Source organism: Canis lupus, chromosome 10, assembly GCF_048164855.1.
Source record: "Canis lupus baileyi chromosome 10, mCanLup2.hap1, whole genome shotgun sequence".
NCBI lineage: Eukaryota > Metazoa > Chordata > Mammalia > Carnivora > Canidae > Canis > Canis lupus.
This window is the reverse complement of record NC_132847.1, coordinates 34,600,627-34,612,931: the sequence shown is the minus strand read 5'-3', so window position 1 is coordinate 34,612,931 and position 12,305 is coordinate 34,600,627. Positions and strand designations below refer to the sequence as shown.

The 12,305-nt window shown below is 37.4% G+C and overlaps 1 long non-coding RNA gene across 1 annotated transcript in view; it reads left to right on the top strand.

Moving 5' to 3' along the window:
- LOC140641454 (uncharacterized) overlaps nt 1-8,875 on the top strand; it is a 52,937-nt gene extending 44,062 nt beyond the window's left edge. Inside the window, exons 4-5 of the long non-coding RNA XR_012037966.1 lie at nt 2,948-3,149; nt 5,830-8,875. This is a non-coding gene — a long non-coding RNA (uncharacterized lncRNA). The remainder of the gene's footprint in view (nt 1-2,947; nt 3,150-5,829) is intronic.
- Nucleotides 8,876-12,305: the final 3,430 nt, after the last annotated feature.

Here is a 12,305-nt window from a genome sequence, read left to right as displayed (position 1 = left end):
ACAGAAGAGTATTTCCTTAACTTTATTTAAAATGCATATTTAAGTCAAAAACTAATATCACAGTTAAAAAGGGAACACTCTAGTACTTTCTGTTCAAATCATAATGAGGCCAGAATGGTTGCTATCACTACTGCTATGAACATTGTGTTAAAAGTTCTACCAAATGCAGTAAGACATGAAATAGAAAAATATATATATATGATAGAAATAAAGAGAGAAGTTTATGATGCTGCTGCTACTATGCTGGTGATAACTATAGGGGAGAAAATCAAGTTAGATATTTATCTTATACATTGAATCAGAAGAATAGTAGATAAAATGGATTAAAGTAGTTAATGTAAAATATAAACCCCTATTAAAAAAAGGTAGATGATTGACATAAATAGGAAAGTACTTTTCTAGCACACAGCCATTTTATTAAAAGAAGAATATTTATAAAAATTAAAATCTAAACTATAAAATTGCACTTATAAATCCATAAAAGATACCATCAACTGACTAACAGGCAAATGTTTTGCACAGGAAGTTTAAATAATAGAAATACATATTTTCAATGAATTTAAGAAAAAATATACATAATCTTAAAATCAATAAAATTTATTGACTATTTCAAATGTTGCATTTTTTTACTATTTTTTTTATTTATTTATTTTTTTATTTTTTTACTATTGAATCAGAAAAGGCTTTTGACCTTTGTATCTTTGAGTATGTAATACTGCCCACATTTATACACAGCAGGTGGGCATGTGGATACTCACGAAATTCTTTTTTATTTTTATTTATTTATTTTTCTTTATTTTTGAAGATTTTATTTATTTGTTCATGAGAGACACAGAGACAGAGAGAGAGGCAGAGACACAGGCAGAGGGAGAAGCAGGCCCCATGCAGGGAGCCCAATGTGGGACTTGATCCGGGACTCCAGGATCATGCCCTGAGCTGAATGAATGCAGGCATTTTAACTGCTGAGCCACTCAGGCATCCTGAAATTCTTCTTTAAAGAAAATTTGCATTGTGTATCAAAAATATAAACTGCACATGCTTATTTTTGACATGACATTTCAAGAACTCTATCATTGGAAATAATCAAGTATATGATGACATATTACATACAGCTTTCATTGTGCTTTCTTATTCTAGTGATAAATAATGAATAGGTATTTAAACAGTGAATTAGGGGCACCTGGGTGGCTCAGTGGTTGAACGTCTGCCTTTGGCTTAGGTCGTGATCCTGGGGTCCTGGGATCAAGTCCTGCATCGGGCTCCCTGCATGGAGCCTGCTTCTTCCTCTGCCTGTGTCTCTACCTCTCTCTCTGTGTCTCTCATGAATGAATAAGTAAAATCTTTAAAAATAGTGAGTTAAAGAATTAATTATGATAAATCCATACAAGCCAACTGCAAGATCCCTGAGAAAAAGAATCTCACCTGCCTCTTCTCTGCTATATCTATCACCTGCACTTAGAATGGTGTCATGAGCACAGTATGCCCTGAATAACCATCTGTTGAATAACTGAATTAGAATGATATAAAAGCATTAATACTCATGCTTGTGAAGATTTATGGGGAGAATAGCTATGGCTGCAGTATTTGTTCATCGATGAAGGAGCCAGCTTTGATTCTGATGATTGTATTTCAGAGTCATTTTTTTAGGCCAGAATTCCTTACAATAAATATCTTATAATGAATTTAATATTGTATCAACTCAAATTACATATTAACCTAATATTGACTTTATTTACATCATTCCTTCAAAAAGTATGTCAATTTAATTTTGTGAGATATTGAATTATTCTTGAAATTTGACCTTGAAATATTTTATGATTAACAAATAGGTTTCTCTATGAGGAGTGGTTTTATTCCTTTCATGAACGGAAACTCCTTGGATCTTCCACATTACTTGCTCTAACAATATTTTTCTGTTGTAGTAATTGTCATCAAGTCTGCCAATCATTCTGACTTCTCTGAATCCATCTGTCTGCTTTCTGACTTTTCCACAATCTGTGGATCTTCACTGTAGAAGGAACTACCTAATATTTGTCTTTTTATTCCACATTTTAATACTGTCTGTAGCATACAATAGGCTTGTTGTTTGTTGTTTTCATTACCAATCAGCAGTCATTGTTTTTTTTAACCTATCAACAATTCTATCAATAATTATTATATCCTTAATATAATATTAATTATTCCATAAATAATTTATATAATTCCACTAAGGAAGAAATTCTGATGTATATGAAAGATTAGCAAACAATACAGGCATGAATAAATATTAAATGGTGTGGGATACACCACAAGTGTCATTGAAGATAGAACAAATTGGTGATCAAGGAGGCTGTGGTTCATCAGAGCTGACATCAGAATGGAGGTAAACAGAAGTGTAAATTGAAGTCTACTTGCTGGGCTCCAAATGTTATTACAGCCTAGGATATTGATCTGTTAAAGAAATCAAGTGTCTCATTCACTTCTGAAAATGAAATATTAATTAGAATTCACAAATATCCTTTTAGTGGGTAGATACTAAATTGTTCATTACATTACTAATGTTGAATTTTAATCAGTAGTTCAGAAATGGTATGTGAATTTTCTGATGAAATGTTAATGTAGCATTACTTTCTTGCGGTGTCCTCTGATATCATCGTTGGTACTGAAGTTCTAGACCAATAACAAAAATTAGAGAGTAAGATATGCTGTCTTGTGGGTCCATTTCACATGTAATAAATTACATGAACTGACATAATTGTGTATATGACTGCCACACTTTCTTAGGATCTCACATTTCAACCATCTTTTTAAAAATATATATACTTAAATAAATGAGAAACTGGTGGAACATATTTTTCCTTTACAATCACATATTGATTTTTATTGATAATTTATGTTAATATAGGAAATTATTTTAGTTAACATCATCATATTATTTTTTAAAAGATTTTGTTTATTTATTCATGAGAGACACACAGAGAGAGAGAGGCAGAGACCTATAGAGGGGGAAGCAAGATCCCTGCAAGAAGCCCGATGTGGAACTTGATCCCGGCCCCTACGATCATACACTGAGCCAAAGGAGATGCTCAACCTCTGAGCCACCCAGGCATCCCAACAGCATCATATTCTATAATCAGGAGCTGTCAATCTTTTCAATGCAAATAATTCAGGTACCATTAGTGACTTAAAAGTAAGCCTACTACAAATGATGAAACTTTGAAGTCTAGTAATGTTACATATATTTTAAATGTTTGAAATATGTAAAACTGTGTGTAGAAAATGTGAATGAATTCTTTTCTTTGGACTGCTAGTAATAGGACTTATGGTAGTTTTTTTTTTTTTTTTTGGTCTCCTGTTATTTTATAATGGGTCAGAGGTTATTTAGTCCTCATATGCATATTTCTGAAAGGGCAGCATGCATTGAAAAAATGTCACTGCATTAATGTGTGCCATTCTTGGCTTCCTTGGCCATGCCCACTTGTCACAATTATTGCCAAAGCAATGCCATTGTGTGTCCTGTGATTCTCTGCCCATGCAATTTAGACCAACCCATTTCCATGTTCTTAAGGTAATTATGTCCCTCCAAATGTCAGCTAAATGACTTTGACATTCAAGATTTGTAACAGCTCTTGAACACCATATTATCTGTGCTATTTGTAATTCATATTCATGCAAATCCCCAGCCCCAGACACATTACACCATCCCATCTGCTAAGAAGGTTCCCAGTCCTTCCTCCTTTGAATTGTAACTGGCTAGGGAGGCTATATACCTTTTGAAAATGTTTTTAAGGTATTTATTGTCTTCATAGATTCTACGACAGGCAAGATATTCTGATCATTGCAAATGAGGAAACTCCAATATATTTACATAATGTGAAAACTCTTTTTTTAAAAAAAATGTAGAAATTAGTTATCTTATGAAAATACATCCTATTTCTTTTCTTTGGGCAGCAGCAGTAACTTTCCCAGATTATGTTTTGGATCGGTTTATCATTGATTTATTAGTAAAATAAATAAATATGTACTTGTAAAAAAATCTCAAAAGAAGGAAAATATTTGGAGATACATCAAAACAGGGGGATCACCTCTGCATTCTTATGTGACATATGTAAAGTAGATACCTTTGGAAGATACACATACAGATGACTACTTGCTCAATGTAAACTGGAGAGTTAAGGCAATTATGTGGATAATCTAGGCAAGCTATTGTGGTTGTCATAAGAGCTCTGTGCTACATGTTTCCTGAAGTCCACTTAGATTTTTTTTTAAGAGCAGTCATTGTATAGTATTAAAAAGTGACCCAACAACAGTGTCATGTTCATAAATGGCTAAATCCTTGAGAATGGCTCTTTTTCCCACAGCATACTTATAAACCCCTCAACTCTTTTATTAGCCATTTGAATTTATGTTTGATTAGCTGACCTCTCCAGCTATTCTGGAGGAAAATAATTTCCCATCATAAAATAAATATATTCCTGATGCTACTCACTAGAGAATATACTGCGAGTTGCTCATGTGAGCAGTGGGTTAATCACAAATCAATATTAATAATTTTCTGTCTGTCCCTGTGAATTACAATTTAAGGCTCATGTTGGAATCATGCCATTTACTTCTGATTGGGAAATACAAGAACCTCTCTTACTCCTCAGTTTTAGCTACTTTTAATGCTAATTGTCTTATTTCTTTTATTTTTTTTATTTATTTATTTTTTGTCTTATTTCTTTTAGATGTAACCTTCCCTTGCCCTAGATTCATGCAGAGAAGACACAGTTCATGCCTAGAAGTAATTATAATAGAAAAAGAAAGAATCTCAGTAATGGCTTGAGAACATCAGTCTCTTACAAATTCATTTTTCAATCCCTTCAGGATTGAATTGTCTAATCCAATTAGACTACCATTACTCCTAAGCTGTTTGGAAATATTTTCTACTATATATTGTAGCTCTTGTTAACTATATTTATTTTAAAAACAAAGATAAAAAATCAACTGTTATGCCCCAGATATTATTGTATTGCAATGATTAAAACAGATCATTCTGGCTCACCTTTAATGGAAAGCTCATCATTGTTCAAGCTTTTACTGTTTGACCACTAGGTTCGGTAATTCCTCGAAACCTCTGAATCATACTTTAACAAGGACTTTATATTATTAAAAGGGGATATATACCACAGTCCATTTCTCACAGAGAATTCTGCTGTAGAGTGAAAGAGGCAGTTTGCTGTAAACCCCTGCATGTTAAGCATATGATGAGCTTGTGTTGCTAGGAAAATAGTATTTTTAAAACCATTCTATTTCCCGATACTATACTAGATTGTATATTCATAATCAATGTTATAACATTTATTCCTCACAATCATCTTTTATGTTTATTGTTTTATGTATATATACACATATATATATGTGACATGTAAAGTAGATGTCTTTGGAAGATATATGGCAGGCAATGAATTAGATACTAAGAATACAACAGGATCTTAAGATCTAGTGCTCTAAGTCTCATGGAATGAATAATCAAGAACTGAAAACATAGGTATTACCTATGCAGCAACTACCTAGAGCTGTATATAGAACATTTCCAGCAGAATTGAAGGGTCCCACATGCCTCCTTCCAGTTCGTATGCTTGTCTACATAAAGACTATTCTGAAAACTCTTTCACTCAGCAAATGTCGTTGAGATTCATCCTTGTTTTGTTTAGCAGGTTGTATTCTTTGTTATAACTATATATAATTAATAATTATATACAAATACATTCCATTGTTTATTAGTTATTCAACTTAAATGGGCATTTATATTCTTAAAAAGATTTATTTATTTATTTATTTATTTATTTATTTATTTATTTATTTCAGAAAAGGGATAGAGAAAGTGAGCACACTGAGGAAGAGGGAGAAGCAGGCTCTTCACTGACCAGGGCACCTGATGCGGGACTCTATTCCAGGACTCTGGGATCATGACCTGAGCCGAAGGCAGATACTCAGCCGACTGAGCCACTCAGGAGCTCCAGGACATTTGTAATGTTTCCACTTTGGGGCTATTACAAATACATTGGTATGAATGAACATTTTGTGTATTATATTTGATGCACAAAAATTTGCATTTCTTTTGAAGTCCTTGTTACTTCAAAATGCAAGTGCTTAGTTTGTAGATTATGTGCATATACAGTGTTAATAGTTATTGCTAAACAGTTTTCCTAGGAGAATGTACAAATTTATTGCATTTAAAAATTTTAAATTTGATATAATGGACACACAGTGTTACATTAGTTTCAGGTGTACAATGTAGTGATGCAACTAGTTTATACGTTACATTGTGTTTACCACAGTGTGAACTATCTGTCCTGATACATCACTATTACAGTATCCTTGACTCCATTCCTTATGTTATGCCTTTTATTCTCATGACTAACTCATTGTATAACTGGAAGTCTTTATCTCCCAATCGTCTTCACCCATTTTGGCCAAATCCCACCTTGTTCCCTTTGGACAACCATTAATTTGTTCTCTGTATTTACAGATCTGATTCTATTTATTGTTTAATTAATGAATTAATTTACTTATTTATTTTTAGATTCTACTTATGAGTGAAATCACATGATATTAGTCTTTCTTAGACTTATTTTACTTAGCATAATACCCTTTAGCTTCATCCATGTTGTCTCAAATGGCATGATCTCATCCTTTTTATGGCTGTATAATATTTCATTATATATACACACACACAAGTATATATACATATACTTGTGTGTGTGGATATATATAATATCTCCCTTATTTGAGAATGCACAAATTTAGACTCATACAAGCATTATATGGAACTTAACATTTGCTATACACTTTACATTTATTTAAGTCTTTAATTTCTCCATGTTTGTGATTATTAGCTTAATAGCCTTATATATTTTTCATTTTTATTGATAGATATTTTATATGTAATGATAGGATTTTAAATGAGATTTTAAAATTTTTTTGAGGGGCACCTGGGTGGCTCAGTCAGTTAAGTGTCTGCCTTGGGCTCAGGTCATGTTCCCAGGGTACTGGGATCGAGCCCCACATCAGGCTCTCTGCTCAGCGGGGAGCCTACTTTTCCCTCTTCCTCTGCCTGCCAAATTTATTTTTCATGTTTTGTCTCTAGTATATAGAAATGCAATTTATTTTATACATATATTGACATTGAATTCAGCACCCCCATGAAATTTGCTTATTAATCCTAAGTGTTTTTTGTAGACTCTATTCAAATTTTCTACACATGCAATCAAGTTATCCATGTATAAATTCAATTTTAGTTCTTCTTTTAAAATTCCCTACCTTGGGCAGCCTGGGTGGCTCAGTGGTTTAGCGCCTGCCTTTGGCCCAGGGTGTGATCCTGGAGACCCAGGATCGAGTCCCATGTTGGGTTTCCTGCATGGAGCCTGCTTCTCCCTCTGCCTGTGTCTCTGCCTCCCTCTCTCTCTGTTTCTCTCATGAATAAATAAATAAAATCTTTTAAAAAATCCCTACCTTTTATTTCTTTTTCTAGGCTAACTGCATTGATAAGCCCCTCCAACACAGTGTTGACTAGAAGTGGTGATGCTAGACATCTTCATCTTGTCCTTAAAAGCAGGTGGAAATATTTAATATTTTACTAATAATAGTGTTAATTGTAGATTTTTTTTGTAGATACCATTAATCAAATTAGAGGAATTCTTTTTCTGTTACTAATTTACTGAGACTTTTTAAAAAAATTATTTTATTTATTTATTTGAAAGAGTGAGAGAGAGAAAAAGCATGAGCAGGGGAGGGGCAGAGGGAAAGGATCTCAAGCAGACTGAGCTGAGCATGGAGCCTAACCCAGGACCCAACTGTATGACCCTGAGATCATTACCTGAGTGGAAATCTATGCAGGGGTCAACAATAAAAGGATAAATGGAATTAACCTCTGTCTTGAAAGTAATTCCAGTCCAGATGTTGAGAGAAATATTGCTGCTAGTCTCCATTTGATGTGATGTAAACTATGATAAAACTCAGCACAGGTTGCCATAAAAACATAGAATAAACTCAGGTCCATTTTGGAGGATGATAATGCTTAGAAGGAAAACTAAGGTGAAGTGAAGGTGAAGAAGAGAAGGAATGGCTTCCTAGATGGAGAAGTATGAAAAATGGTATGTGCCAGTTACTTTGAGAAATTTAATATCACTGGGGCATAAAAGAGGATAACCCTTCCAACACGTGGCTATACTAGTGGAAATAAAAGCATCACTTTTATGAATTGTTTTCGTGTGCACCAAAGGGCCTGTGTGCTGAGTACTCTGCTTCAAATTTGAAAAGCGTATAGTTCAACCTCCAATGCCATTTGACATGGATTATGGTACCATAATGGGATTGGGGCAGAGTTTATTTCTTTTAGTACTTTCTTACTCTCTAGCATAGCAAGATGTTCCAGACTTATCTTCTTTTTATAAAGTAGATTTGCTTTCATAGTAGTATGGGTGAAACAGTCTTGGTTGAGCAAGTATGTAAATGTGCTGGTATTGTGGCAACAGAGCTCTTAATGAGGAAAGAGGGAGATGAAAATATAAAATATGGGAAGGCAAGGATGAACCATGTGAGAATGGATAGCAATTGAAGGACAGGAATGAACTCTTGATTTCTGAAATGTGTAGGTGTATATTCAGGTATGTGTCTATGTATTTGGGTATGTATATATTTATATATGCTTATAAATTTATGTATGTGCATGACTTTATAAACATGCATATGTTTCCTATCTTTGCCCTTTGAAAAAGTTTAGAAACATGGGATCCCTGGGTGGCGCAGCGGTTTACCGCCTGCCTTTGGCCTGGAGCTCGATCTTGGAGACCCGGGATCGAATCCCACGTCGGGCTCCCGGTACATGGGGCCTGCTTCTCCCTCTGCCTATGTCTCTGCCTCCCTCTCTCTCTCTCTCTCTCTGTGTGACTATCATAAATAAATAAAAATTTAAAAAAAAAGAAAAAAAAAAAAAAGAAAAAGTTTAGAAACAAAGACACATACATGTTGATGAGCACACCAAGCACCCAGATGTTGGTTTCTAATACCACACTCCAATAAAAGGAACCAGGGTTCCTTGAAGGGTTGCTAATACAGAGCTGCGGCAGAGAAGATAAGCCTGGAGCATCCTGTTATGCTAGAAATTAAGAAAATACTAGAAACTATTATGAGACCTGTCACATGCTCCCTCCTGCCAAGGTAAGGAAGATTTGAGCCTCAAAGAACAAAGAAGGGATACCTGGTGGCTCAGAGGTTGAGCCTCTGTCATCAGCTTAGGGCATGATCCTAGAATTCCAGGATTGAGTCCCACGCTGGGCTCCATACAGGATCCTCGGCCTGTGTCGCTGTCTCTCTCCCCCTGTGTGTCTCATGAATAAATAAATAAAATCTTTAAAAAAAAAGAACAAAGAAGAGTAATTAATTATAAACTATTGGAAAAATTAGAATCTTTGAGTCCTTATTTCCACACCAATGATAGATTAAGGATAAATGTGGGAGAAGGGAGGATGTGGATCTTGTTTACAGTAGTTATCAATGCTGTTAAATATGGGGGAAGTGAAACAGGTAGAAAATCCCCCTTTTGTAACTGTTTCATAAAGATTGGGTTAGCAAGAATCATCAATAAGTGTTTAACCTAAGAGAAATTTTGATGAAGATAAGGATATATGTTTCATTTTAAAGAATGTTGCCCAGGGGTGCCTGGGTGGCTCAGTAGGATAAATATCTGACTCTTGGTTTTGGCTCAGGTCAGAATCTCATGTTTCATGAGATAGAGGACTGGAATAGGGCTCCAAGTTCGAGGGGAGAACACTTGAAGATTCTCTTCCTCTGCCACTCCCTACACACATGGGCGTGCTCTCTCCCTCTCTCTCTTAAATAAGTAAATCTTTATAAGAGAAAGAACATCCGGAGGAGCAAGATGGCGGAAGAGTAGGGTCTCCAAATCACCTGTCTCCACCAAACTACCTAGAAAACCTTCAAATTATCCTGAAAATCTATGAATTCGGCCTGAGATTTAAAGAGAGACCAGCTGGAATGCTACAGTGAGAAGAGTTCGCGCATCTATCAAGGTAGGAAGACGGGGAAAAAGAAGTAAAGGAACAAAGGCCTCCAAGGGGGAGGGGCCCGCGAGGAGCCGGGCTGAGGCCGGGGCGAGTGTCCCCAGGACAGGAGAGCCCCGTCCCGGAGACGCAGGAGCTGCACCGACCTTCCCGGGCGGAAAGGGGCTCGCGGGGAGTTGGAGCAGGACCCAGGAGGGCGGGGATGCCCTCGGGCTCCCGGGGACACTAACAGACACCTGCGCCCCGGGAGAGTGCGCCGAGCTCCCTAAGGGCTGCAGCGCGCACGGCGGGACCCGGAGCAGCTGAAGGGGCTCGGGCGGCGGCTCCGCGGAGGGGGCTGCGCGGCCCGGGAGCGCGAATCCAACAGCGCAGGCCCCGGAGCACAGGGCGCCGGGACACAGCCCAGGATCCCGCCTCCCCCGGGACAGGCAGAGGCCGGGAGGGCCCAGGACAGCAAGGAAGCTCCTGCCCCAGCTGAGCACATCAGCGGCCCCGCCCCGGAGCCTCCAGGCCCTGCAGACGGAGTTCCTGCCGGAGCTGAATCCAGGTTTCCAGAGCTGCCCCGCCACTGGGGCTGATCCTCCTGAGGCCTCACGGGGTAAACAACCCCCACCGAGCCCTGCACCAGGCAGGGGCACAGCAGCTCCCCCAACTGCTAACACCTGAAAATCAGCACAACAGGCCCCTCCCCCAGAACACCAGCTAGACCGACAACTTCCAGGAGAAGCCAAGGGACTTAAAGTACACAGAATCAGAAGATACTCCCCGGTGGTTCTTTTTTTGTTTGTTTGTTTTTGTTTTGTTTTGCTTTTTGATTTGTTTCCTTCCCCCACCCCCCTTTTTTCTCTCCTTTCTTTTTCTTTCTCTTTTTCTTCTTTTTTTTTTTTTTTCGTTTTTTTTTTTTCTTTTTCTTCCCTTTTTTTTTCTCTTTCTCTTTTCTTTCCTTCTTTCTCTCCTCTCTTTTTCTCTTTTTCCCAATACAACTTGCTTTTGGCCACTCTGCACTGAGCAAAATGACTAGAAGGAAAACCTCACCTCAAAAGAAAGAATCAGAAACAGTCCTCTCTCCCACAGAGTTACAAAATCTGGATTACAATTCAATGTCAGAAAGCCAATTCAGAAGCACTATTATACAGCTACTGGTGGCTCTAGAAAAAAGTATAAAGGACTCAAGAGACTTCATGACTGCAGAATTTAGAGCTAATCAGGCAGAAATTAAAAATCAATTGAATGAGATGCAATCCAAACTAGAAGTCCTAACGACGAGGGTTAATGAGGTGGAAGAACGAGTGAGTGACCTAGAAGACAAGTTGATAGCAAAGAGGGAAACTGAGGAAAAAAGAGACAAACAATTAAAAGACCATGAAGATAGATTAAGGGAAATAAACGACAGCCTGAGGAAGAAAAACCTACGTTTAATTGGGGTTCCCGAGGGCGCCGAAAGGGACAGAGGGCCAGAATATGTATTTGAACAAATTCTAGCTGAAAACTTTCCTAATCTGGGAAGGGAAACAGGCATTCAGATCCAGGAAATAGAGAGATCCCCCCCTAAAATCAATAAAAACCGTTCAACACCTCGACATTTAATTGTGAAGCTTGCAAATTCCAAAGATAAGGAGAAGATCCTTAAAACAGCAAGACACAAGAAATCCCTGACTTTTATGGGGAGGAGTATTAGGGTAACAGCAGACCTCTCCACAGAGACCTGGCAGGCCAGAAAGGGCTGGCAGGATATATTCAGGGTCCTAAATGAGAAGAACATGCAACCAAGAATACTTTATCCAGCAAGGCTCTCATTCAAAATGGAAGGAGAGATAAAGAGCTTCCAAGACAGGCAGCAACTAAAAGAATATGTGACCTCCAAACCAGCTCTGCAAGAAATTTTAAGGGGGCCTCTTAAAATTCCCCTTTAAGAAGAAGTTCAGTGGAACAGTCCACAAAAACAAAGACTGAATAGATATCATGATGACACTAAACTCATATCTCTCAATAGTAACTCTGAATGTGAACGGGCTTAATGACCCCATCAAAAGGCGCAGGGTTTCAGACTGGATAAAAAAGCAGGACCCATCTATTTGCTGTCTACAAGAGACTCATTTTAGACAGAAGGACACCTACAGCCTGAAAATAAAAGGTTGGAGAACCATTTACCATTCGAATGGTCCTCAAAAGAAAGCAGGGGTAGCCATCCTTATATCAGATAAACTAAAATTTACCCCAAAGACTGTAGTGAGAGATGAAGAGGGACACTATATCATA